General features: G+C 46.1%; 1 long non-coding RNA gene and 9 other non-coding genes across 11 annotated transcripts; 1 reads left to right on the forward strand and 9 right to left on the reverse strand.

Moving 5' to 3' along the window:
* Positions 1-1,155: 1,155 nt before the first annotated feature.
* TRNAF-GAA (transfer RNA phenylalanine (anticodon GAA)) lies at positions 1,156-1,228 on the reverse strand. The gene has a single exon. It is a non-coding gene; the product is annotated as a tRNA-Phe (tRNA).
* Positions 1,229-1,472: 244 nt separating this feature from the next.
* Positions 1,473-1,545, reverse strand: TRNAF-GAA (transfer RNA phenylalanine (anticodon GAA)). Its single transcript has one exon. It is a non-coding gene; the product is annotated as a tRNA-Phe (tRNA).
* Positions 1,546-3,749: 2,204 nt separating this feature from the next.
* TRNAF-GAA (transfer RNA phenylalanine (anticodon GAA)) lies at positions 3,750-3,822 on the reverse strand. The gene has a single exon. It is a non-coding gene; the product is annotated as a tRNA-Phe (tRNA).
* Positions 3,823-8,184: 4,362 nt separating this feature from the next.
* LOC126537057 (uncharacterized) lies at positions 8,185-14,122 on the forward strand. 2 transcript variants are annotated; one of them, XR_011892365.1, is made up of 5 exons: positions 8,185-8,551; positions 9,228-9,336; positions 10,452-10,578; positions 13,180-13,292; positions 14,044-14,122. It is a non-coding gene; the product is annotated as an uncharacterized lncRNA (long non-coding RNA). The 2 variants fall into 2 exon arrangements; XR_011892364.1 differs by lacking the exon at positions 8,185-8,551 and having other exon boundaries at positions 8,902-9,336.
* Positions 14,123-16,261: 2,139 nt separating this feature from the next.
* Positions 16,262-16,334, reverse strand: TRNAF-GAA (transfer RNA phenylalanine (anticodon GAA)). Its single transcript has one exon. It is a non-coding gene; the product is annotated as a tRNA-Phe (tRNA).
* Positions 16,335-18,096: 1,762 nt separating this feature from the next.
* TRNAF-GAA (transfer RNA phenylalanine (anticodon GAA)) lies at positions 18,097-18,169 on the reverse strand. The gene has a single exon. It is a non-coding gene; the product is annotated as a tRNA-Phe (tRNA).
* Positions 18,170-20,838: 2,669 nt separating this feature from the next.
* Positions 20,839-20,911, reverse strand: TRNAF-GAA (transfer RNA phenylalanine (anticodon GAA)). Its single transcript has one exon. It is a non-coding gene; the product is annotated as a tRNA-Phe (tRNA).
* Positions 20,912-21,156: 245 nt separating this feature from the next.
* On the reverse strand, positions 21,157-21,229 carry TRNAF-GAA (transfer RNA phenylalanine (anticodon GAA)). The gene has a single exon. It is a non-coding gene; the product is annotated as a tRNA-Phe (tRNA).
* Positions 21,230-22,387: 1,158 nt separating this feature from the next.
* On the reverse strand, positions 22,388-22,460 carry TRNAF-GAA (transfer RNA phenylalanine (anticodon GAA)). The gene has a single exon. It is a non-coding gene; the product is annotated as a tRNA-Phe (tRNA).
* Positions 22,461-22,704: 244 nt separating this feature from the next.
* On the reverse strand, positions 22,705-22,776 carry TRNAF-GAA (transfer RNA phenylalanine (anticodon GAA)). Its single transcript has one exon. It is a non-coding gene; the product is annotated as a tRNA-Phe (tRNA).
* Between the last annotated feature and the right edge of the window lie 4,399 nt (positions 22,777-27,175).

Raw genomic sequence — 27,175 nt, forward strand, 5'->3', positions numbered from 1 at the left:
ACGAGTAACGAAATGATGAGGCGCTACGCGATGACTGGGTTCCCACGAACCGCCGTCTAACGTACCCGCAGAAAGTAAACTTCTTTTAAAAAGATTCGCTCCCCCATTTGCTGTACACTGCGCACGCTTCTATTATTGTTAAACAGTGGCGTATCGCGGAAGTAACAGAAAATCTCACAATGCTGTCTGAATTGCCATTTGTATCTTTATGATCAACGGCTAAGAAAAAAAAAACGCACTACGAATATGCTGAAACCCGGGACCTTTTGTTGTACGCTCTCCCAACTGAGCTATTTCGGCGGTACGAGTAACGAAATGATGAGGCGCTACGCGATGACTGGGTTCCCACGAACCGCCGTCTAACGTACCCGCAGAAAGTAAACTTCTTTTAAAAAGATTCGCTCCCCCATTTGCTGTACACTGCGCACGCTTCTATTATTGTTAAACAGTGGCGTATCGCGGAAGTAACAGAAAATCTCACAATGCTGTCTGAATTGCCATTTGTATCTTTATGATCAACGGCTAAGAAAAAAAAAACGCACTACGAATATGCTGAAACCCGGGACCTCTTGTTGTACGCTCTCCCAACTGAGCTATTTCGGCGGTACGAGTAACGAAATGATGAGGCGCTACGCGATGACTGGGTTCCCACGAACCGCCGTCTAACGTACCCGCAGAAAGTAAACTTCTTTTAAAAAGATTCGCTCCCCCCATTTGCCTTTCGCTACGCACGCTTCTATTAATGCTAAACAGTGGCGTATCGCGGAAGTAACAGAAAAGCTCACAATGCTGTCTGAATTGCCATTTGTATCTTTATGATCAACGGCTAAGAAAAAAAAAACGCACTACGAATATGCTGAAACCCGGGACCTTTTGTTGTACGCTCTCCCAACTGAGCTATTTCGGCGGTACGAGTAACGAAATGATGAGGCGCTACGCGATGACTGGGTTCCCATGAACCGCCGTCTAACGTACCCGCAGAAAGTAAACTTCTTTTAAAAAGATTCGCTCCCCCATTTGCTGTACACTACGCACGCTTCTATTATTGTTAAACAGTGGCGTATCGCAGAAGTAACAGAAAAGCTCACAATGCTGTCTAAATTGCCATTTGTATGGTTATGATCAACGGCTAAAAAAAAAAAGGCACTATGCATATGGCGAAACCCGGGATCGAACCAGGGACCTTTAGATCTTCAGTCTAACGCTCTCCCAACTGAGCTATTTCGGCGGTACGAGTAACGAAATGATGAGGCGCTACGCGATGACTGGGTTCCCACGAACCGCCGTCTAACGTACCCGCAGAATGTAAACTTCTTTAAAGAAGATTTGCTCCCCCATTTGCTGTACACTACGCACGCTTATAATAATGTTAAACAGTGGCGTATCGCAGAAGTAACAGAAAAGCTCACAATGCTGTCTGAATTGCCATTTATATGGTTATGATCAACGGCTAAAAAAATGCACTATGCATATGCCGAAACCCGGGATCGAACCAGGGACCTTTATAACTTCAGTCTAACGCTCTCCCAACTGAGCTTTTTCGGCGGTACGAGTAACGAAATGATGAGGCGCTACGCGATGACTGGGTTCCCACGAACCGCCGTCTAACGTACCCGCAGAATGTAAACTTATTTAAAGAAGATTCGCTCCCCCTTTTGCTGTACACTAGGCAGAGTTCTGACTGGTGTGGTTTAAACCTGTTGCCAGCTTTGCGGGTCAATGTTGCCAGACTGCCTGCCAAATTTGACGGGAAAAAACACCGTCAGAAGTAGCGAATGCAACACGCCGTTTTCGAAGCGCACAGAGTTACCAGATCACACGCGCGCAGGCTCCCAGCTCCCGACAGTACCGGAAAGCTGCTGCATAACCCGCGCGCTTTCGAATCGCTTGCTTGTTGTGGGACCTGTTCTCCGACGGTACGAAGCGCTTTCTTTCGCTGCACATGCTTTGGCTGGTCCGCGCGGGACGAGGCTTTCGCTGGATCTGAAACTGAAACGCGTCGCATAACGATATATCGCTGCGCGCTCTCGCTACAACGTTAGAAATGGGTTGCATCGCCTTGATTTGCACAGGCAGTCTCCTGACCGTTACGCTGCTCTCAAAAAAGACTTTTCTGGAACTGACACGCGTCGCATAACACTTGGGGCGCGATATATCGCTGCGCGCTCTCGCTACAACGTTAGAAAAGGGTTGGATCGCCTTGATTTGCAACAGGCAGTGTCCTGACGATTACGCTGCCCGCAATACACTGTTCGGAAGCGGAGACGCGTCGCATAACTCTTGGTGCACGATATATCGCTGCGCGCTCTCGCTACAACGTTAGAAAAGGGTTGGATCGCCTTGATTTGCAACAGGCAGTCTCCTAACGATTACGCTGCTCGCAAAAAAGACTTTTCTGGAACTGACACGCGTCGCATAACACTTGGGGCGCGATATATCGCTGCGCGCTCTCGCTACAACGTTAGAAAAGGGTTGGATCGCCTTGATTTGCAACAGGCAGTCTCCTGACGATTACGCTGCTCGCAATACACTGTTCTGAAACTGACACGCGTCGCATAACACTTGGGGCGCGATATATCGCTGCGCGCTCTCGCTACAACGTTAGAAAAGGGTTGGATCGCCTTGATTTGCAACAGGCAGTGTCCTGACGATTACGCTGCCCGCAATACACTGTTCGGAAGCGGAGACGCGTCGCATAACTCTTGGTGCACGATATATCGCTGCGCGCTCTCGCTACAACGTTAGAAAAGGGTTGGATCGCCTTGATTTGCAACAGGCAGTCTCCTAACGATTACGCTGCTCGCAAAAAAGACTTTTCTGGAACTGACACGCGTCGCATAACACTTGGGGCGCGATATATCGCTGCGCGCTCTCGCTACAACGTTAGAAAAGGGTTGGATCGCCTTGATTTGCAACAGGCAGTCTCCTGACGATTACGCTGCTCGCAATACTCTGTTCGGAAACGGAGACACGTCGCATAACTCTTGGTGCATAACTCTTGGTGCAAGAGTTATGCGACGCGTCTCCGTTTCCGAACAGAGTATTGCAAGCAGCGTAATCGTCAGGAGACTGCCTGTTGCAAATCAAGGCGATCCAACCCTTTTCTAACGTTGTAGCGAGAGCGCGCAGCGATATATCGCGCCCCAAGTGTTATGCGACGCGTGTCAGTTCCAGAAAAGTCTTTTTTGCGAGCAGCGTAACCGTCAGGAGACTGCCTGTGCGAATCAAGGCGATGCAACCCTTTTCTAACATTGTAGCGAGAGCGCGCAGCGATATATCGTTATGCGACGCGTTTCAGTTTCAGATCCAGCGAAAGCCTCGTCCCGCGCGGACCAGCCAAAGCGTGTGCAGCGAAAGAAAGCGCTTCGTACCGTCGGAGAACAGGGCCCACAACAAGCAAGCGATTCGAAAGCGCGCGGGTTATGCAGCAGCTTTCCGGTACTGTCGGGAGCTGGGAGCCTGCGCGCGTGTGATCTGGTAACTCTGTGCGCTTTGAAAACGGCGTGTTGCATTCGCTACAGTTGACGGTGTTCTTTCCCGTCAAATTTGGCAGGCAGTCTGGCAACATTGACCCGCAAAGCTGGCAACAGGTTTAAACCACACCAGTCAGAACTCTGCCGTACACGGCGCACGCTTATAATAATCTATAATAATAAGCGTATCGCAGAAGTAACAGAAAAGCTCACAATGCTGTCTGAATTGCCATTTATATGGTTATGATCAACGGCTAAAAAAATGCACTATGCATATGCCGAAACCCGGGATCGAACCAGGGACCTTTAGATCTTCAGTCTAACGCTCTCCCAACTGAGCTATTTCGGCGGTACGAGTAACGAAATGATGAGGCGCTACGCGATGACTGGGTTCCCACGAACCGCCGTCTAACGTACCCGAAGAAAGTAAACTTCTTTTAAAAAGATTCGCTCCCCCCATTTGCCGTTCGCTACCCTATTGAAAAATTTGTATGAGAAATTGAACGAGATGTATGCATGTCGTACAGATTTGACGAGAAATGAACGATATGAAATGCATATTGAACGAACTCTCATAGAAAACGAGCGAGATCTGTATGATGTGCTACGCAGACTTTTAAGAAGTCACGAGATTTATGCGATGTGCGATAAGAATGCGTAGAGCTTGTATGACATGTGTGCGATGAGTTGCGTAGACCTGACGAGATTATGTATGACGTGTGTGAGGTGGCGTGTGATGTGTACGCACTGTAGTCGTATGAGGAACTTGATCTTTGAGGATGACTATGAATTGCATACAAAGTGTATGTACTCAAGTCGTAGTGCATACAAAAGCTCATTAATGACTGTGAGATTTATGATGAGTTGTTTGTAGTACATGCAAGAGCGTGATCAATGTGCTGTATGATCAGCAAATAAGGTGTTCAGAGTTCAACTTCTGGAATTTCATGCAACGAACACATATACATCCCCATCAAAGCTGGTGTCGGTACTTTTGATGCAATGATTTTCACTTGGGGACATATTCTCGGATGAACACTTATGGCGATACTACTGCCTTTGCATGACGCATTCCTCGACCAGCCAATAGGCACTGGATAGCACCATGATATTGTCGAAAGCTATCATCAGAGAATGAATCCTTTGTTCAGAGTAGATCTGCCTAAGATTTTATTGCAATATAGGAGTCAGGTACCATCAAAGTTTCATAATAAAATGCTATATGTTTGTTAATGCACGCAATAAAATAATCTGGCAATGTGATTATAGCACATTGGAAACACTTCAAACAAGGACGAGTTGGCAAAGTTTATTGCAGGCAGTTTGATCAGTGACAAATTATGCATGCACTTTGTCACATCCTAATAATATTGCTTTGCATCAGAGATATCAGTCAGAGGTAGCAATGGGCAAATTTGAACCTGCATATTTTCCAAATAGCCAAGTGCGTCAACCACAATACTGTCAAATACAAATCTGCTAAGAGCATGTTAGTGCCTGTTTATGTCAAATTGTAGAAGGTAGGCATGAGATTGGCCATGCATGCCCACATATAAAAATAAAAAGCACAACCACAAAACAGTGTAATAGGTTGGTGAACAGATAGCCAAAATAGCAGTCAAAATCCATCGCACTTTGTCACAAATAAATAAAAAAATATGGTAATAACCATAACAATCCCTAAAAATGTCATGTGATCAAATGTGGTCATGATCACAGTTGCGGCTGTGAAAAATTATTTGCACTAAGTGTTTCACAACTTGCTAAGAGAGCTTGACCTAGTAAAAAATCCTCATATGTGCACAGCAGTGGAAAAAAACGAGATGAGCGTCGCAACTTGGTGACCATTATCTGCCTACATACTACACGAAACTGAATTTGAATTTAAAGGAGAAATGACAACGCAGTTCGTGTGCCAATGATGGTTAAGCGCACTGCAATGCCTTGCCATGTGTTGAAAGCTGACCTCCAAGCAACCAAAATGTAAGTGACCCTACACTGAAGCAGGGTCTTTAAATGACGAACGTGTATCACATCCTGGCGTTCGCGGACGCAGTCACCAAATGAAAAACACCTTTGCAAATCGCAATGACGACGAATGTCACGCGCGCGCACACAGACAGAATGCGAGCAGTTTCCGAAAGCACTCACGAAAGACTGTACGGACGTTCCTACGCGTTCGACGCATATCAGAAGCGCGCGCGTGCGCGCACACGCACACACACACACACACAAGCACAATAGGCGAGCAGTTTCCGAAAGCACTCGCCAAAGACGGTACGGATGTTTTTACAAGAAAGCAAATCCCGCCGGCGTGGCACCATTTCCCGAAGCACAAACAACACCACTCATTAACAGTACACATCCGTAGAACGGCGCACAACAAGCCTGAACAAAGTGTACACCACTCGACGCCAAATCTGTCGTCGATTACGCCGCTGAGAAACACGAACACCTTCTAACATTCACAAACCAAACGACGATGTGCTGCGAACTTCAAACAGATTTTACGGCCCTGTCCGGTTGATAGGGCTGCTCCACAGGCTGTCCTCGCTGTTGAAAGCAATGTCAGCAAAGTTGTTGAAAAAGGTCGCCTAAAACACGCAAGAACATTGAGATAATACGCCTGTACTACCCACGCTACCCATGCGATCACGGTTACCGGAACCGCAGACGGCGAAGTGAACAAAAGACATCATTTCCCCTTATTTCGGACCGAGACTTATAGTTACTTTCTCAGTCGAACGACTCTTCCTTTCGAGCAAGGCGCGACTTGTTCCTGGGACTGTGAGGGCGCTGCGGTCGAGCTCTGCACGAAGTGAGCGTTGCTGCTCTGCTGACATGTGCACGTTAGTTGCGGGTGTTTGCGCTTCTTGTGCTGTAGCCGATTTTATTTTCTCACTGCGTGTGCCTTGTTACTGTCCTCGTGCACGTGGCTGGCGGTCGAGGTCTTTTGCGTCCGGTCCAAGTTTTGCGCTCACGGAGACGCCAGTACTGGCGAAGTGTGGGTCACCGAGCGTTAACATTGCGTGCGCACTCTGGTTTGTAGGCCCACTTTTTTTTCATCTCATTCCTTTCTTCGGACCTGCACCCCCAGGTATGGTGTCTGTAAAATATTATACTTCAGCTTAAACAACAACAGAAAGAAATAACGGCTCCTTTATTCAGCGAGCACCATGTAAATGCCGAGTGCCGCGACAAACACCCATAACCGTGCCAGGCATAGAGTTTCATATTAGTATACCTAGAGGCAAATCTGGCGCTGCGATCGTTCAACCATCATGGGAATGATGGGAAGTACAGGCTTCGGATTGGCATTCTATTGACTGGCGAACTAGTGTACAAGTATTTTTTTGGCAGTTTTGGTTTCGCTCCAAGCGCAATTGCTACAACCTGCAGTTGGACAGTGCAACGCAAAGCTCTTTGCCTTTGTTATGTTGCTCGGAGTGGCGATAGCGCGCTGGGCCAGCGACTGGGACGATGCTTGTGTCGCGGTGTGGCGTCGAAGCCGCGACGAGAAAGCGGCGGCATCGTAAACGTTGAAAGAACATGTTTTGAGCGTTTGGACCTTTGTTTGTTAAGTGTGTTAGGTTGGCACTGTAGCGTTACGTGCTTTATGAAACTTCAGAATAGGACAAAGAAGGCACTACTGATACAAGACATATACAGTTGTACTTCTAGTGGCTTGACAATCAAATTTTATTGAGGGTTTCATTATGTGCTCATTTATGTGCTCATTGAAATGCGTGTTTTAGGACTTTGAGAACACAAATTTACTTGTGGTAGGAAAGATAGCTGCTTCCTAGCTGTAGTCTAGTGTCGCACAATGGGTACCCGCAAAGCCACGCTGTAACGCTTCGGAAGCGGTACGCCAATATAAAATATGATGCAGCATACTCGTAGGAGGCCACTAGCGTCCTAGCTAGCACTGCAGCAGATGTGCTTAAAAGTACTTGAAGACGTTCAGCAATCGTGACAGCCGACGCAACCTTTCGAAAGAGCGAGAGAGTTCGCAAGTGCCTGTCGTCTGCGAGAAAAGTCTCGCGTTTGCAGCGAGCAGGCGTCGTAGCAGACGACACTTGTAGCATTCCTCTCAAGGGCGCAACGCTTTGTCACAATACAACATTTTTATTTCCAGAAATACATGATGAGTATTTTTATTTAAGTACTTGCGCGGTTGTTTTGCTGTTGAAAAAATGAATAAATAATTATTCTTTGGCGTTAAATTGGGAACAGAATCGCACAAGTATGCATACCCTGGTGTGTCCTGGTGACAAACCATAGTACACCATGCTTCCATCTCAAAGTCATACAAAGTTTATGCAGCGTGTTGTACATTATATAACATACTGCAGAAATAGAATTAGATTTTACGCGATAATATTTGAGTATAGCTTTGTTTACTGCGCCAGAAACAAACGCCACTAGTCTAAAGACCGAAGTCAATCCGAAGCCTGTACTTCCCATCATTCCCATGTAGGTTGAGGCAACGCGCATGAGAACCCCCGTAGACACTAGCGCCACATTTCCCTCTAGGGTATTTTTAGAAACTCTATGGTGCCAGGCTACAGCAGACGACGCTCGGACGCTAGGCGCGGAGGTCGATGGCAGCGCTGTGGTGGCGGGAACGGCAGCGGGCTAAATGGTGCGCATAGGCTAGGAGTTGGAATACTTAAAGAGGATCTAGAAACGTTATTGCGGTGGCCCGGGCGGTCGATGTGGTACTGATCGTTTGATCATATTTACGTGGTGCTTAGAGAACATGTGCTCCTTTTTCGTGTGAATTAACGATCACTAAGCCCTGGGTCCTGTGCAATGCTATTAGCTCGCTGTATGTTTCTTGCGGTGCGCCGTTGTTGATTATCGTAGTGCGGTCCACACGCGCTTTCTTTGTGCCCGGCTCATGAGAAGCTGTTGTACTCTCGCCGCTCCCGCATCGGCTCACAGTGCACGGAAGAATGTGTTGATAGTTGTGCTATCGCGTGCTGTAGTTCACCGCAATTCAACACTACGCTGGACGGACAGTTGGTGCAGTCGATGCGGCGTGAACGGACACGAAGGAGCGCTCGCCTCAGAAGGTAAGTCCGGCGCCTAGCGCATTCTTATGGTTCATGTAGTGTACCTTGTCATGCGCAGCAGAAGATGATTAGTACAGCTACAAAAACAGTAACAGTGATTCCCTAATGTTCGTTCGATATCGTAGTGCACATTTATAAAAACGTTTCACGAAAATTACCGCGAGGTTGATGTTGTTAAGAGCTTCATCTATTGTTTATTTTCTTTTCGTTATGAAGTATGCTAGCGCCGGGGCATCGCTTGGTCTGAACGGGCACAAAAATTCAAGCAGGGAATGTCACTGCTTCTGTACGTAATTTCTCAGCAAGAAATCGTATAGACGATTCTAGAAGTACGTTGATGTGTTGTGCAAATGTTTTCACAGCTAACGTCAACGCGCGACGGCATCCAAATGATCTGACTCGTGAGAAGATTTTAGCTTGTATGCAAACTTTGATGCTTATAGATTGTCGCCAAGACAACCTGTATTTCTTGTGTTTAGTGTTCTGTTTGTTTTCGTGCCTTTGACACGTTGAATAACCGCCTGTGATGTAAGAATGAAATATTTAATTTGTCTAAGCAGATGCAGCTTCTTGTAGCTGGCTGTAGGAGAGCTTTCCACAATTTGACGCGATGTTGTTAAATCACAAGTTTGCAGATTCAGCAGTGATTACAATAAGCTGAACATTTATTGTTTAGGGATGTCACAATTTCCTGAGACGGAGGCATCCCTGCACCACAAAGGAGACTGCGGCACTATGCAGCCTGAACAGCACGACAAAGCATCTGATCTGCCTGCTTTGGCAAGGTACGTACAAAACGGTCACAGCCATTTATGAGTTCTAGGTTCTGTTCGTGTATTTGGTACCTGCCAACTTTCCCGATTAGTTTCTGCTTTTCCAAGTGTGCTGTTTGTGTACAGCGTGTCAAGGTAAATAATGGTTAATAATGTATGCATAGAAAAATGTGGGCGCTGAGAGAAAGCTTTGGGAAAGTGCGTGCTGTCTTTCCAACACAGGATTTCTGTCTAGAATTTTTGCAAAATATGAAGTGCAGAGGCTGGCAGGTTTGGCAAACAATGTTCAGCACTTTTGCTTTAGATTTTAATGTAGCCAGTTCATTATCTGTCCCTAGTATAGCATAGCGTCAAGCTTGAAGCTGATCTCTGATGTCACGTGAGTTGCAGGATGTGATAACGTGGTATCACAAACTGCTTGTTACGCATGTCAGTCAACATGGCGCAATGGTCACAGGTGCGAGTATAACCGAAAGCTGGGCATTCTTTGCCCTTCTGCACATGATGTGGTATAGAGCTTGAACTATGCTATAGTGGCACCATCTCCCTCACCTTCTCTTCCTCATTACTCTGTTAACTTGCAGCAAAATGCACAACTTCTAGAGGCTTAATTATGGTGTTGTCTGCGCAACATGGCTGATGTGAATTTCAGTAGTCTGGGGTACCCTCAAAGCCATGCTGTACTTTGCATGCATTTTAAAATGGTCAATTTGAAATATGTGATTGGCTGTGGCATTCTCAGAGAAACAAGGCCTCTTGTGAATAATGAATACATGCATTATTCACATTTTCTAATACTCTTTCAAGAAGCAGCCTATAGGCTGCTCCCCGAAGAAGTGACCACCTTTGCTTACCCTACGTGGCAGTCTGGTCCAGTTTACTCAACCTGTCTGCCATCTATGCACGGGGAGGACAGAAGCAAAAAAAAGGGACTTTCGATTAATGTTTTTGCACAGATGGCTCATACATTGCACTTTTCTTATCTTGCAGGCTTTGTTAACTCAAAGCTTTCTATGGTCGAATATCAGCATTTCATTCCTATTTATACCTAATAAGAATTACTTTGTTCATAGTGTCACTTTTTATATTATACTCTTGTGAGAATAAGCTCCTTTGTTTTAATGCAGATGTGGCTGGGCCTGCAGAAAGAGTGTAAGCAGACTACTGTGTTGCTGATCAGTGCTGGTGCTGATCTCTACGTCTGAGTTGGCCTCACAACGTCCAGGCACCACTGTGCTTTGCTTCATTGACAAGGTAATGTGATATAGACACCTTGCACCTCAATATCAGTTTTGAGAAATATGCTGAGACACAAGGGTTGGCCTTGGTGATAAATACACTCGTGTTCTTTTTTAAAGTGTTCTTCTTGCAGTGTTCCTCATGTACATGTTTTCAGAAGATACTTGAATGCAAACCGCCATGGAACTTGTTTATGACTTAAAGTAGCACTCTTTCACCAAAAAAAAGCCTTATTTAATGCACAATTCATAAGAAAGGTGAGGAAGTGACAGGACATAAGTCTAACAACCATCCAGTTTTACTGCTTGCACAGTACTATAAAGCGAGAGGTGAAAGGGCAAGAACAGATAAATCGAAAATGCATGTTGCTCACACAACTGCGAAAAGGACACATGGCATGGCTACTATGACGCTTGTTTTACAATGATAAATAAGCAGTCTTGCTATTTGATAGTCCACTGGAGGTGGAGCCAACTTGCAGGTTCCCTGTCACACATATAAGGAAATCTTAACGAATTTCGCCAGCACTATGGTCCTTATACATTGCCACAGTTGCACAGTTTTCAAACAAAATAATGCAAGTGAGCTTTGCACTACCAAGTGATCACGAAATGACTTGAGCATTCAGTTAACATGGTTGCAAATCCAGTACCCGCCGTGGTTGCTCAGTGGCTATGGTGTTTGGCTGCTGAGCACGAGGTCGCGGGATCGAATCCTGGCCTTGGCGGCCGCATTTCGATGGAGGCGACATGCGAAAACACCCGTGTACTTAGATTTAGGTGCACGTTAAAGATCCCCAGGTGGTCGAAATTTCCGGAGTCCTCCACTACGGCGTGCCTCATAATCAGAAAGTGGTTTTGGCACGTAAAACCCCATAATTTAATTTTTTTTTGCAAATCCAGTCATTTATGCATTGGTCTGTTTTGCCGACGTAGTGTCTACTGCACGACAGTGGTATTTAATATCCATCAACACCCTTGTGCTCTACGTACTCTTTCTTGCATGCTTTTTTTTCACAGGTAGTGGAAGATTACTTGATTCCAGAACAATTTGGTTTGTTCTACACATGATAGTGAACTTGCCAGTCTTATATTACACATGGAATTGGGTAGAAAGATGTGGTATTTCTTATGGTGCCCTGGTGCATTCAGCTTGTGCAGATGCTTCAAGCTTGTATTGACAAAAATTGGGATGAAGCTATAGGAGGAGAGTTGTAAAAGTGTAACGAAAGCCTCCTGATAGATATGCTGAGTTGTGCTGCTGTGGACACTTATTGGTTATCCCTACTGGGTAACGCTGTTAGGGTTATGGATGCTTTGACACTGTAGGGCCTACAAGATGGCTAGCATTACAGAACACATTAAAACGACTGTAGGGATGCGTGTCCTGCTATGGTATCATAATTGGCCCACAAAGTGACCACCTTTGCTTACACTATGCGGTAATCTTTCCCAGTTTACTTAACCTGACTGCCATCTATGCATGAGGAGGAGAAGGGACTAAAAAAATGAAGGGACCTTCGATTAATGTTCTTGTAGAGATGGCCCATACATTGCATTTTTCTTATCTTGCAGGCTTTGTTACTTAAAGCTTTCTATGGGCGAATATCAGCATTTCATTCTTATTTATACCTAATAAGTATTGCTTTGTTCACAGTGTCACTTTTTATATTTACCGTATTTACTCACATAATGATCGCACTCACGTAATGATCGCAGCCCTGAATTTTGTCGTCCAAATTCGATTTTTTTATTTCCTGTGTTGATCACACTCCGAACTTGCCGCAGCGATCTGTCATGTGCCAAGTCTAGCTATTAATTATCGCGCTTACCATCTGTCGGATGCTACGCGAACAACTCTTCAAGACAAACCAAGCAGTCTGCACGCACCAAACATTCTTAAGCAGATGCCCGATTTCATTCCTTTCATCACTTTCAGCACTTCCATGACAAAAAAGCTACAACCAAAATTGCCTTTATTATGTGTAGGCTTTGTAATGGTTGTGGTCAAGAACAACAAAAAAGGCACCTTTCGATTCTTCTCATCTGCACTCGTGGGCACGCAACAAACCTTGTAACACTTGTAACACAGCTAAGGTATTCGCCCACCCTTAGCGGAAACGTGCTGTATTAGGATAGTAGTGAAGACAAATGCCGCAGTTTCCGCAGCATGCCCGCTATGTCCTTCTATGTCACTGGCAGCTAAGCGCGCCCATCTGTTTCTGCCCCCTCATAGTGGACATGGCTACGTTATTGCCACAAACTTACTCATATTAATGATATTATTCATTCCGGATACGGAAGAAACTGTTTGAATGCATGTAATGTACTCACGAGAAAAGAAATCGCGTTCGGCGCATTTGATGTGTTCAGCTTGCTGCGCCGGCCGCCGTTTTTGTTTTGGTGTCCCGCACTACACTCAGTGGCAGCCACCTATTTGTTGACCTGTTGCCATCCCGCAGCAAACGCGGGATAAAAAAAATTCTTTTTGCGGGAAATTTAACCGGCGTAATGATGACACATCTGAATTTGCGACCATTTTTTTACAAAAAATTGTGATCATTATGCGGGTAAATACAGTACTCTTGTGACACCAAGCTCACTTGTTTTAATGCAGGTGTGGCTGGGCCTGCAGAAAAGCTGTAAGCAGACTGCAGTGTTGCTGATCAGTGCTGATCTCCACGTCCGAGTTGGTCTCACAACATCCAGGCACCACGGTGCTTTCACAAGGTAATATGATATGGACACCTTGCACCTCAGTATCAGTTTTGAGTTTGGCTTTTGATAAATATTTAAGAAGGCACAAGGGTTGGCCTTGGTGATAAATACACTCGTGTTCTTTTTTTAAAGTGCTCTTTCTGCAGTGTTCCTCATGTACATGTTTTCAGAGGATGCTTACACTCCTTAAATGCAAACTGCCATGGAGCTTGTTTAAGCCTTAAACTAGAACAAAAACTATCATTTAGTTTCTATAGTGGTATTAAAGGTGCATTAATCTTTCCTATAAACAATTCTGCACTGGCATCTATGCAGTGTTTTCCGTCTGCATATTCCGCAGTGCAGTAGCAAAGAGCTGTGCTATCTGTGTAATGAGCTTGTTATACTTGTTCATTTAATGTAAAATACTTGTGGAAAAGTATTAGACTATTTCTGTGGTCTTGTATTGCAATTCTGCAGCCATTTATATTGTTTGTAAAACACGAACATTTAATAGAGACAGGAACAAGACAATGCGAGGACGAGCACTTGCTTAAAACTGCTGTGGTTAATGTTGAAATATCAATTTACATAGGTAGAAAACTCATAAGCCTCTGTGTTCTCTTTTTCCTGTTTCTCTGTGAGATTTTCACGCTTTACACACGATATCATGCAAGAACCAGCCCATTCAGTTATGCAGTGGAGCCACCTATTGTGCATGTCAGTTCCAATGGCTTGTTAGAATCTAACAGGGCCGGCTGCTTTGTTTACATTTTTTTTGCAGAGGCATACGAGCACTTTGTGTCAAAAACGCCGAGCACTGTGGATACAGAGGCAAGGACGCTGAAGGACCGGAACAAGCACCTGGCCATCAGTCTTCGGGATGCAAAATAAAGATGGTTTGTGTTAATTGTGTGCCCTAAAAAGTGTCCTCTTTGTCTCCGAGCTGGCACATCGGCCGACTCACGGGATAGAAATTAACTCGCTGTAATGTTGGCAGTAGATGTTACTGTGTGGAGCTTCACCAAAAATATTGCATGAACAAAAGAACTCATTCAACACAAATGAGAACACTTGTAGAATGCAGCTAAACAAGAATGGTGTCATTTTGCATAGCTGAACGAGAACATTTTCATGTAGCATACACAAACGAGAACGATATCGTTGAGCATAGACGTGCGAGAACTATCTCGTCAAGCATAGCTATGCGAGAATAATCTCGTTTAATGTACCCATACGAGAACGATCTCGTTCAGTGACGATGTCCTCTCGTACACATGTGACATACGACATCGTTGAGTCTACGGAGCAATAATAGCGTAGAGAAGTTCTCGTAAAATTCTCATACATATTTTTTCAATAGGGTACGCACGCTTCTATTAATGCTAAACAGTGGCGTATCGCGGAAGTAACAGAAAAGCTCACAACGCTGTCTGAATTGCCATTTGTATCTTTATGATCAACGGCTAAGAAAACAAAACGCACTAGGAATATGCTGAAACCCGGGACCTTTTGTTGTACGCTCTCCCAACTGAGCTATTTCGGCGGTACGAGTAACGAAATGATGAGGCGCTACGCGATGACTGGGTTCCCACGAACCGCCGTCTAACGTACCCGCAGAAAGTAAACTTTTTTAAAAAGATTCGCTCCTCACCATTTGCTGTTCGCTACGCACGCTTCTATTAATGTTAAACAGTGGCGTATCACGGCAGTAACAGAAAAGCTCACAACGCTGTCTGAATTGCCATTTGTATCTTTATGATCAACGGCTAAGAAAAAAAAACGCACTACGAATATGCTGAAACCCGGGACCTTTTGTTGTACGCTCTCCCAACTGAGCTATTTCGGCGGTACGAGTAACGAAATGATGAGGCGCTACGCGATGACTGGGTTCCCACGAACCGCCGTCTAACGTACCCGAAGAAAGTGAACTTCTTTTAAAAAGATTCGCTCCCCCCATTTGCCGTTCGCTACGCACGCCACTATTAATGCTAAACAGTGGCGTATCGCGGAAGTAACAGAAAAGCTCACAATGCTGTCAGAATTGCCATTTGTATCTTTATGATCAACGGCTAAGAAAAAAAAAACGCACTACGAATATGCTGAAACCCGGGACCTTTAGTTGTACGCTCTCCCAACTGAGCTATTTCGGCGGTACGAGTAACGAAATGATGAGGCGCTACGCGATGACTGGGTTCCCACGAACTGCCGTCTAACGTAACCGCAGAAAGTAAACTTCTTTTAAAAAGGTTCGCTCCCCCATTTGCTGTACACTACGCACGCTCCTATTAATGTTAAACTGTGGCGTATCACGGCAGTAACAGAAAAGCTCACAATGCTGTCTGAATCGCCATTTGTATCTTTATGATCAACGGCTAAGAAAAAAAAACGCACTACGAATATGCTGAAACCCGGGACCTTTTGTTGTACGCTCTCCCAACTGAGCTATTTCGGCGGTACGAGTAACGAAATGATGAGGCGCTACGCGATGACTGGGTTCCCACGAACCGCCGTCTAACGCACCCGCAGAAAGTAAACTTTTTTAAAAAGATTCGCTCCTCACCATTTGCTGTTCGCTACGCACGCTTCTATTAATGTTAAACAGTGGCGTATCACGGCAGTAACAGAAAAGCTCACAACGCTGTCTGAATTGCCATTTGTATCTTTATGATCAACGGCTAAGAAAAAAAAACGCACTACGAATATGCTGAAACCCGGGACCTTTTGTTGTACGCTCTCCCAACTGAGCTATTTCGGCGGTACGAGTAACGAAATGATGAGGCGCTACGGGATGACTGGGTTCCCACGAACCGCCGTCTAACGTACCCGCAGAAAGTAAACTTCTTTTAAAAAGATTCGCTCCCCCATTTGCTGTACACTACGCACGCTCCTATTAATGTTAAACAGTGGCCTGTCGCAGAAGTAACAGAAAAGCTCACAATGCTGTCTGAATTGCCATTTGTATGGTTATGATCAACGGCTAAAAAAAGGCACTATGCATATGCTGAAACCCGGGATCGAACCAGGGACCTTTAGATCTTCAGTCTAACGCTCTCCCAACTGAGCTATTTCGGCGGTACGAGTAACTAAATGATGAGGCGCTACGCGATGACTGGGTTCCCACGAACCGCCGTCTAACGTACCCGCAGAAAGTAAACTTCTTTTAAAAAGATTCGCTCCCCCCATTTGCCGTTCGCTACGCACGCTTCTATTAATGCTAAACAGTGGCGTATCGCGGAAGTAACAGAAAAGCTCACAATGCTGTCTGAATTGCCATTTGTATCTTTATGATGAACGGCTAAGAAAAAAAAAACGCAATACGAATATGCTGAAACCCGGGACCTTTTTTGTACGCTCTCCCAACTGAGCTATTTCTGCGGTACGGGTAACGAAATGATGAGGCGCTACGCGATGACTGGGTTCCCACGAACCGCCGTCTAACGTACCCGCAGAAAGTAAACTTCTTTTAAAAAGATTCCATCCCCCCCATTTGCTGTTCGCTACGCACGCTTCTAATAATGTTAAACAGTGGCGTGTCACGGCAGTAACAGAAAAGCTCACAATGCTGTCTGAATTGCCATTTGTATTGTTATGATCAACGGCTAAGGAAAAAAAAACGCAATACGAATATGCTGAAACCCGGGACCTTTTGTTGTACGCTCTCCCAACTGAGCTATTTCGGCGGTACGAGTAACGAAATGATGAGGCGCTACGCGATGACTGGGTTCCCACGAACCGCCGTCTAACGTACCCGCAGAAAGTAAACTTCTTTTAAAAAGATTCGCTCCCCCCATTTGCCGTTCGCTACGCACGCTTCTATTAATGTTAAACTGTGGCGTATCACGGCAGTAACAGAAAAGCTCACAATGCTATCTGAATCGCCATTTGTATCTTTATGATCAACGGCTAAGAAAAAAAAACGCACTACGAATATGATGAAACGCGGGACCTTTTGTTGTACGCTCTCCCAACTGAGCTATTTCGGAGGTACGAGTAACGAAATGATGAGGCGCTACGCGATGACTGGGTTCCCACGAACCGCCGTCTAACGTACCCGCAGAAAGTAAACTTCTTTTATAAAGATTCGCTCCCCCCATTTGCCGTTCGCTACGCACGCTTCTATTAATGTTAAACTGTGGCGTATCACGGCAGTAACAGAAAAGCTCACAATGCTGTCTGAATCGCCATTTGTATCTTTATGATCAACGGCTAAGAAAAAAAAACGCACTACGAATATGCTGAAACCCGGGACCTTTTGTTGTACGCTCTCCCAACTGAGCTATTTCGGAGGTACGAGTAACGAAATGATGAGGCGCTACGCGATGACTGGGTTCCCACGAACCGCCGTCTAACGTACCCACAGCAAGTAAACTTCTTTTAAAAAGATTCGCTCCCCCCATTTGCCGTTCGCTACGCACGCTTCTATTAATGCTAAACAGTGGCGTATCGCGGAAGTAACAGAAAAGCTCACAATGCTGTCTGAATTGCCATTTGTATCTTTATGATCAACGGCTAAGAAAAAAAAACGCACTACGAATATGCTGAAACCCGGGACCTTTAGTTGTACGCTCTCCCAACTGAGCTATTTCGGCGGTACGAGTAACGAAATGATGAGGCGCTACGCGATGACTGGGTTCCCACGAACCGCCGTCTAACGTACCCGCAGAAAGTAAGATTCTTTAAAGAAGATTCGCTGCCCCATTTGCTGTACACTACGCACGCTTCTAATAATGTTAAACAGTGGCGTATCGCAGAAGTAACAGAAAAGCTCACAATGCTGTCTGAATTGCCATTTGTATGGTTATGATCAACGGCTAAAAAAAAGGCACTATGCATATGCCGAAACCCGGGATCGAACCAGGGACCTTTAGATCTTCAGTCTAACGCTCTCCCAACTGAGCTATTTCGGCGGTACGAGTAACGAAATGATGAGGCGCTACGCGATGACTGGGTTCCCACGAACCGCCGTCTAACGCACCCGCAGAAAGTAAACTTCTTTTGAAAAGATTCGATCCCCCCCATTTGCTGTTCCCTACGCACGCTTCTAATAATGTTAAACAGTGGCGTGTCACGGCAGTAACAGAAAAGCTCACAATGCTGTCTGAATTGCCATTTGTATCTTTATGATCAACGGCTAAGAAAAAAAAACGCAATACGAATATGCTGAAACCCGGGACCTTTTGTTGTACGCTCTCCCAACTGAGCCATTTCGGCGGTACGAGTAACGAAATGATGAGGCGCTACGCGATGACTGGGTTCCCACGAACCGCCGTCTAACGTACCCGAAGAAAGTGAACTTCTTTTAAAAAGATTCGCTCCCCCCATTTGCCGTTCGCTACGCACGCCACTATTAATGCTAAACAGTGGCGTATCGCGGAAGTAACAGAAAAGCTCACAATGCTGTCAGAATTGCCATTTGTATCTTTATGATCAACGGCTAAGAAAAAAAAAACGCACTACGAATATGCTGAAACCCGGGACCTTTAGTTGTACGCTCTCCCAACTGAGCTATTTCGGCGGTACGAGTAACGAAATGATGAAACGCTACGCGATGACTGGGTTCCCACGAACTGCCGTCTAACGTAACCGCAGAAAGTAAACTTCTTTTAAAAAGATTCGCTCCCCCATTTGCTGTACACTACGCACGCTCCTATTAATGTTAAACTGTGGCGTATCACGGCAGTAACAGAAAAGCTCACAATGCTGTCTGAATCGCCATTTGTATCTTTATGATCAACGGCTAAGAAAAAAAAACGCACTACGAATATGCTGAAACCCGGGACCTTTTGTTGTACGCTCTCCCAACTGAGCTATTTCGGCGGTACGAGTAACGAAATGAGGCGCTACGGGATGACTGGGTTCCCACGAACCGCCGTCTAACGTACCCGCAGAAAGTAAACTTCTTTTAAAAAGATTCGCTCCCCCCATTTGCCGTTCGCTACGCACGCTTCTATTAATGCTAAACAGTGGCGTATCGCGGAAGTAACAGAAAAGCTCACAATGCTGTCTGAATTGCCATTTGTATCTTTATGATGAACGGCTAAGAAAAAAAAAACGCAATACGAATATGCTGAAACCCGGGACCTTTTTTGTACGCTCTCCCAACTGAGCTATTTCTGCGGTACGGGTAACGAAATGATGAGGCGCTACGCGATGACTGGGTTCCCACGAACCGCCGTCTAACGTACCCGCAGCAAGTAAACTTCTTTTAAAAAGATTCCATCCCCCCCATTTGCTGTTCACTACGCACGCTTCTAATAATGTTAAACAGTGGCGTGTCACGGCAGTAACAGAAAAGCTCACAATGCTGTCTGAATTGCCATTTGTATTGTTATGATCAACGGCTAAGGAAAAAAAAACGCAATACGAATATGCTGAAACCCGGGACCTTTTGTTGTACGCTCTCCCAACTGAGCTATTTCGGCGGTACGAGTAACGAAATGATGAGGCGCTACGCGATGACTGGGTTCCCACGAACCGCCGTCTAACGTACCCGCAGAAAGTAAACTTCTTTTAAAAAGATTCGCTCCCCCCATTTGCCGTTCGCTACGCACGCTTCTATTAATGTTAAACTGTGGCCTATCACGGCAGTAACAGAAAAGCTCACAATGCTATCTGAATCGCCATTTGTATCTTTATGATCAACGGCTAAGAAAAAAAAACGCACTACGAATATGATGAAACGCGGGACCTTTTGTTGTACGCTCTCCCAACTGAGCTATTTCGGAGGTACGAGTAACGAAATGATGAGGCGCTACGCGATGACTGGGTTCCCACGAACCGCCGTCTAACGTACCCGCAGAAAGTAAACTTCTTTTATAAAGATTCGCTCCCCCCATTTGCCGTTCGCTACGCACGCTTCTATTAATGTTAAACTGTGGCGTATCACGGCAGTAACAGAAAAGCTCACAATGCTGTCTGAATCGCCATTTGTATCTTTATGATCAACGGCTAAGAAAAAAAAACGCACTACGAATATGCTGAAACCCGGGACCTTTTGTTGTACGCTCTCCCAACTGAGCTATTTCGGAGGTACGAGTAACGAAATGATGAGGCGCTACGCGATGACTGGGTTCCCACGAACCGCCGTCTAACGTACCCACAGCAAGTAAACTTCTTTTAAAAAGATTCGCTCCCCCCATTTGCCGTTCGCTACGCACGCTTCTATTAATGCTAAACAGTGGCGTATCGCGGAAGTAACAGAAAAGCTCACAATGCTGTCTGAATTGCCATTTGTATCTTTATGATCAACGGCTAAGAAAAAAAAACGCACTACGAATATGCTGAAACCCGGGACCTTTAGTTGTACGCTCTCCCAACTGAGCTATTTCGGCGGTACGAGTAACGAAATGATGAGGCGCTACGCGATGACTGGGTTCCCACGAACCGCCGTCTAACGTACCCGCAGAAAGTAAACTTCTTCTAAAAAGATTCGCTCCCCCATTTGCTGTACACTACGCACGCTTCTATTAATGTTAAACAGTGGCGTGTCGCAGAAGTAACAGAAAAGCTCACAATGCTGTCTGAATTGCCATTTGTATGGTTATGATCAACGGCTAAAAAAAAGGCACTATGCATATGCCGAAACCCGGGATCGAACCAGGGACCTTTAGATCTTCAGTCTAACGCTCTCCCAACTGAGCTATTTCGGCGGTACGAGTAACGAAATGATGAGGCGCTACGCGATGACTGGGTTCCCACGAACCGCCGTCTAACGTACCCGCAGAAAGTAAGCTTCTTTAAAGAAGATTCGCTGCCCCATTTGCTGTACACTACGCACGCTTCTAATAATGTTAAACAGTGGCGTATCGCAGAAGTAACAGAAAAGCTCACAATGCTGTCTGAATTGCCATTTGTATGGTTATGATCAACGGCTAAAAAAAAGGCACTATGCATATGCCGAAACCCGGGATCGAACCAGGGACCTTTAGATCTTCAGTCTAACGCTCTCCCAACTGAGCTATTTCGGCGGTACGAGTAACGAAATGATGAGGCGCTACGCGATGACTGGGTTCCCACGAACCGCCGTCTAACGCACCCGCAGAAAGTAAACTTCTTTTGAAAAGATTCGATCCCCCCCATTTGCTGTTCCCTACGCACGCTTCTAATAATGTTAAACAGTGGCGTGTCACGGCAGTAACAGAAAAGCTCACAATGCTGTCTGAATTGCCATTTGTATCTTTATGATCAACGGCTAAGAAAAAAAAAACGCAATACGAATATGCTGAAACCCGGGACCTTTTGTTGTACGCTTTCCCAACTGAGCCATTTCGGCGGTACGAGTAACGAAAGGATGAGGCGCTACGCGATGACTGGGTTCACACGAACCGCCGTCTAACGTACCCGCAGAAAGTAAACTTCTTTTAAAAAGATTCGCTCCCCCCATTTGCCGTTCGCTACGCACGCTTCTATTAATGTTAAACTGTGGCGTGTCACGGCAGTAACAGAAAAGCTCACAATGCTGTCTGAATTGCCATTTGTATCTTTATGATCAACGGCTAAGAAAAAAAAACGCAATACGAATATGCTGAAACCCGGGACCTTTTGTTGTACGCTCTCCCAACTGAGCCATTTCGGCGGTACGAGTAACGAAATGATGAGGCGCTACGCGATGACTGGGTTCACACGAACCGCCGTCTAACGTACCCGCAGAAAGTAAACTTCTTTTAAAAAGATTCGCTCCCCCCCATTTGCTGTTCGCTACGCACGCTTCTATTAATGTTAAACAGTGGCGTATCACGGCAGTAACAGATAAGCTCACAATGCTGTCTGAATTGCCATTTGTATCTTTATGATCAACGGCTAAGAAAGAAAAAAACGCACTACGAATATGCTCAAACCCGGGACCTTTTGTTGCACGCTCTCCCAACTGAGCTATTTCGGCGGTACGAGTAACGAAATGATGAGGCGCTACCCGATGACTGGGTTCCCACGAACCGCCGTCTAACGTACCCGCAGAAAGTAAACTTCTTTAAAGAAGATTCGCTCCCCCATTTGCTGTACACTACGCACGCTTCTAAAAATGTTAAACAGTGGCGTATCGCAGAAGTAACAGAAAAGCTCACAATGCTGTCTGAATTGCCATTTGTATGGTTATGATCAACGGCTAAAAAAAGGCACTATGCATATGCCGAAACCCGGGATCGAACCAGGGACCTTTAGATCTTCAGTCTAACGCTCTCCCAACTGAGCTATTTCGGCGGTACGAGTAACAAAATGATGAGGCGCTAGGCGATGACTGGGTTCCCACGAACCGCCGTCTAACGTACCCGCAAAACGTAAACATCTTTAAAGAAGATTCGCTCCCCCATTTGCTGTACACTACGCACGCTTCTAATAATGTTAAACAGTGGCGTATCGCAGAAGTAACAGAAAAGCTCACAATGCTGTCTGAATTGCCATTTGTATGGTTATGATCAACGGCTAAAAAAAGGCACTATGCATATGCCGAAACCCGGGATCGAACCAGGCACCTTTAGATCTTCAGTCTAACGGTCTCCCAACTGAGCTATTTCGCGTTTTTTTTTTTTATTTATTACCGGTTTTATCGCAGAACGTGCAGTTTCCACACATTACAGTATCACAATTGCAATACAAAAACAAAGGAAAGAAAAGAGTCACACCGTACAACAAAGCCGTCTGTCCCTATTGGACAGGCGTTGTCAACTTAAAATTCCTTCATGGCTGTCAGAGGTTCTAGCCTCCACAGCCATTCCGGAACACATTGTTGCATTTTCTGTATTTCTATGAATCGCGACATACATTCTCTGAAATAAACGCGAGCGGGCCTAGCGTCAGGATCACAATAGTACCCTGCCATCCGAGCCCGCCATATACAGTGGAGAGCGTTCAACATAATGAAATCATATGGAACCCCGTCATCATCCTTAATTGTCAGATACCTTATCCCTTGGGGGTCCACCGGTAACTCTTTTTTCAGGGTTCGCTTTAAGACGTCCCATAAAAAGAAGCCCTCCCAACATTCCAAGAAAACGTGATCTATGGTTTCCTGCTTTTTGCAGATCAAGCAATGCGTTCCCCATGGTACGATACAACCTCGCTCTTCCATGAAAGTCTTCACTGAGAGCGTACAGGTGTGAAGCTTAAAAAAAAACGTTTTTACCCCTGGTGGCACCTCCATGCGTTTTACGCGTTTAAGTACATCAAGTCCTGGCCCTCCACTGTAAATGGCTCTGTATAACGGCACAGGGAAAACAATATCGCACACATCTTTATACAATCTTTTCCTTTTAACATCGCAAAGGTAATCCATTGAAAATCGAACAGAAAGAAATCTTACGCTGTCGGCCACTTCCTTAAAGAAGCCACGAAGTGATCCGGTAACGCATGCCGTACTAACAACATGTGTCGGCAAAGCGCCGCTCAACCTGAGCTGGCATACTGTGCGCAGAAAAGGATGGCGCACATCGCGAAAAAACAAGAATCGGTTTACTAGTTGTCTAACAAAAAGATGAACCAAACCCAAACCCCCGTCCTTCACTCTTCTAAACAAATTTGTTCGGCTGCACCTTTCCCATGTTGACCCCCAGATGAAAACAGCAAACACTCTGTGCAGCCTTTGCACATTTGCTCTCGAGCAATACAACGCTTGCATGACATAATATAACTTCGTGACAAAAAACATATTACAGTCTGTCGCCCTTGCAAAAATAGACAGCTTCACATCCTTCCATCTGTCCGCCTTTTCTTTCATTTCATCGGCTTGGCTCCTCCAATATTCATCGCTACTATTGTAGCTATTGAGAGGAACGCCCAAATACCTCGTCGGCGTTTTGACCCAGTTGAGGTTCGCGAAGTTGTCCGGTGCAGACTCCCATTTCCCGTGCCACAGGCCTAGGGATTTGCCCCAATTTATTCTACTACCCGTGACATCACAGAAATGTTTCACTGCCGATACTGTTTCCGTTACACTTGGTTTGTCTGTGCAACACACTGCAATGTCATCTGCATATGCGAGCAGCTTCACCTCTGTCGCTGCTAATCTGAAACCACGTATTTTGTCATTTCCGTTAATTACTACACACATTGCTTCTATGTATATGGCAAATAACAGCGGACTGAGGGGACAGCCTTGGCGTACTGAACGCATGATGTTAATGGGGGCCCCCAGAGACTTATTGACAATTAATCTTGTTGTGCAATTCTGGTACGCCAAGGCCACGCCCTCCCTGATGATGGAACCGACATTAACATGATCCAAGATGGCAAACAAAATAACGTGAGCGACACAATCGAACGCTTTCTCCAAATCGAGCTGAAGAACTGCAACGCCACCATCGGTGACGTCACAGCACTCGAGCACGCACCGCATCTGATGGATGTTCGAAAAAATGGACCGTCCCTTGATGCCGCAAGTTTGGTGGTCTCCGACAATTTCCTTGATGACGCCTTGAAGTCTCGCAGCTAAAATCTTCATAAAGATCTTGTAATCAATGTTTGTTAGTGATATCGGTCTATAGGATGACACGAATCTGAGTTTGTCTGTTTGATCACTCTTAGGGATTAGTATTGTGTGCGCTTTTCCAAAAGATGGGGGCAATAATTTCTTCTCGTACGCGTCATTGAATACGTCTGCTAACAATGGGGCCAGTTCTCTATTGAAAGCCTTATATAACCCCGCACAGAGTCCATCAGGCCCAGGCGACTTGCCCGAGTTCAAATCGCCGATTGCCTTTTCAACTTCGTTCTCGGTAATGTTGCCTTCCAATCGTTCTTTAGCGTCATCTCCCAGTCTCGGCATCCGCTGAAGAAAATCGGCTTTGAAACTCTCTACATTCGCTGCCTGAAATGCAAAGAGCGACTGGTAGTACTGACAGAAGGCGCGTCCTATGCTTTCGTTGTCGTCAACAACAACCCCGTTCATTAAAATCTTATCCACATGGTTTCGCCGTCCGTGCGCCTTCTCGAGTCCAAGCGCCCTTTTTGTGGGCGTCTCCCCCGCCGCTAATACATCTGCTCGTGCACGCACGATGGCACCTTGATACCGTTCTTTATCGAACTGTTCAAGCTTTTTCTTGACGCTCCGCACATCGTCTTTGTACTGACCAGGCTCTCTGCACTCCAGCGTTATCAGCTGCTGAAGTAGTGTTCGCAAAGCCTTTTCTTTATATTCCCTCTCAAATTTGAGGCAGCTTGACCTTTCTAAGGCTTTCATTTTAACTTTTTGTTTGAAACATTCCCACTTTTCAGCTATTGTTTCAGCTTCATCTTTGCGTATTTCATTAATGGCATTCCGTACTGCCTTTACAAAAGATTCATCATTTAATAACGAGGCATTCATTTTCCACATCTCCCAATTCAACGCATGTTTCCGTTTCCCTATACCGACATTACATATTACGAGACAGTGATCTGAGAACGATACGGGTAATACAGAATAACCGTGGCATCTTGGAATCGTATCCAGCGAAATGTAGATTCGGTCCAATCGCGCATGGCTACTGCCCTGAAAACGTGTAAATGTCACGTCACGCCCCCCTTCCAGACAATCAAAAACGTCATCTAGTTCATTTTCACTAATTAGTTTTGACAAGACTTCACTGCTTCTGTCACGCACACCGGCATTATTGGCTCTGTCACTAGCGCTCATTACACAATTGAAGCCTCCTAAGAGCATAACGCGCTTATCGCATCGCACATACTGCGAAAGGTTCGAAAAGAAACGGGCACGCTCTTCTACTGAATTGGGCGCATATACGCATATGACACGGTACTGAAACTCGCACAAAACAATATCGCAAAAAACAATCCTTCCAGATTGACAAGAAAAGGTACTTTGAATCTGCAGTCCAGGCAGTTTCTTCACAAAAAGAATGCACCCCCCAGCCGTGCCTAACGCATGGCTTACCACCGCAAAATACCTAGACGTGAAACGGCGCACCATGCTCCCGGTCTCCTCCTCCCCGTCAACCTTAGTTTCCTGGACGGCTAGTACGTCGACGTCGTGGTCAGTGACCAACCGTAGGACTTGACTTTGCCTACGACTAGCCGCCAACCCTCTCACGTTTAAAGTGGCAATATTAAGGGACGGTATCTGAGCCATGTTGAGCTAAAGAGAAAAGTAGGCCCGGAGCATGGTGCTTACCGTTCACGACTAGCCCTCGGCTAGCCGCCTCCGGGACCTCCCGGTTTCCCGGCGTTGTTTGTGGGCGGCACTTTGTCCGCAGGCTTTCTCTCAGGTGGGACATTCGGCTTTGGTTTCAAGCTCGTGCGCCTCCCAAGAGGTGTCTTTGTCGGCGGCCCATCGCTGGTGCTGGTCGCGCCGTCGTTGCGGTCCTTAGTCTGGTCATGGGGGCGCTTGACTGGCGCCCCAAGAGTCGAAGTCCGGTCGCCGTCGAGGACGGCCTCCTCCTGCTGCATTGCCGTCGCATCGTTGTCGGGCGGGTCCTCACTACTGCTCCGGGTAGGCTGGCCCTCAGCGGTCACGCCCTGCACCGTCCCACTCGGCTTCACGGTAGTCTCAGCCACCCTGCTGTCTACGGCCAAACTCGTCGTTCCACTGGCTGTCGCTGTCGGGACCGTGTCTAGAGTTCCTTTAGCAGCGTCCTCCGCCTCGGCCACGTCCATGACGTGCTCTGCCGCAACGTCACAAGTTACTGGGCCTGTTACGGTGGCATAAGATCTTACGCAGTCAGCGTCGACGTGGCCGAAACGTCTGCATAGAGAACAGCGGGGGACTCTGCACTCACGGCGGACGTGTCCCGTGCCGTGGCAGCGCAGGCACTGCATTGGTCGACCGGGCACGACGACCAAGGCCAACTCTCCGCCGACGCGGATCTGATGGGGCAGATCCTCCACTTTCATGCCGCTTTTCAATTTCAAAATGACGGTCCTGGTGGTTGAGGTCTTCGCTCCCATGCCTTCGACGCGCCACCGCTCCCGGCTCACCTCCTCCA

Source organism: Dermacentor andersoni, chromosome 1, assembly GCF_023375885.2.
Source record: "Dermacentor andersoni chromosome 1, qqDerAnde1_hic_scaffold, whole genome shotgun sequence".
NCBI lineage: Eukaryota > Metazoa > Arthropoda > Arachnida > Ixodida > Ixodidae > Dermacentor > Dermacentor andersoni.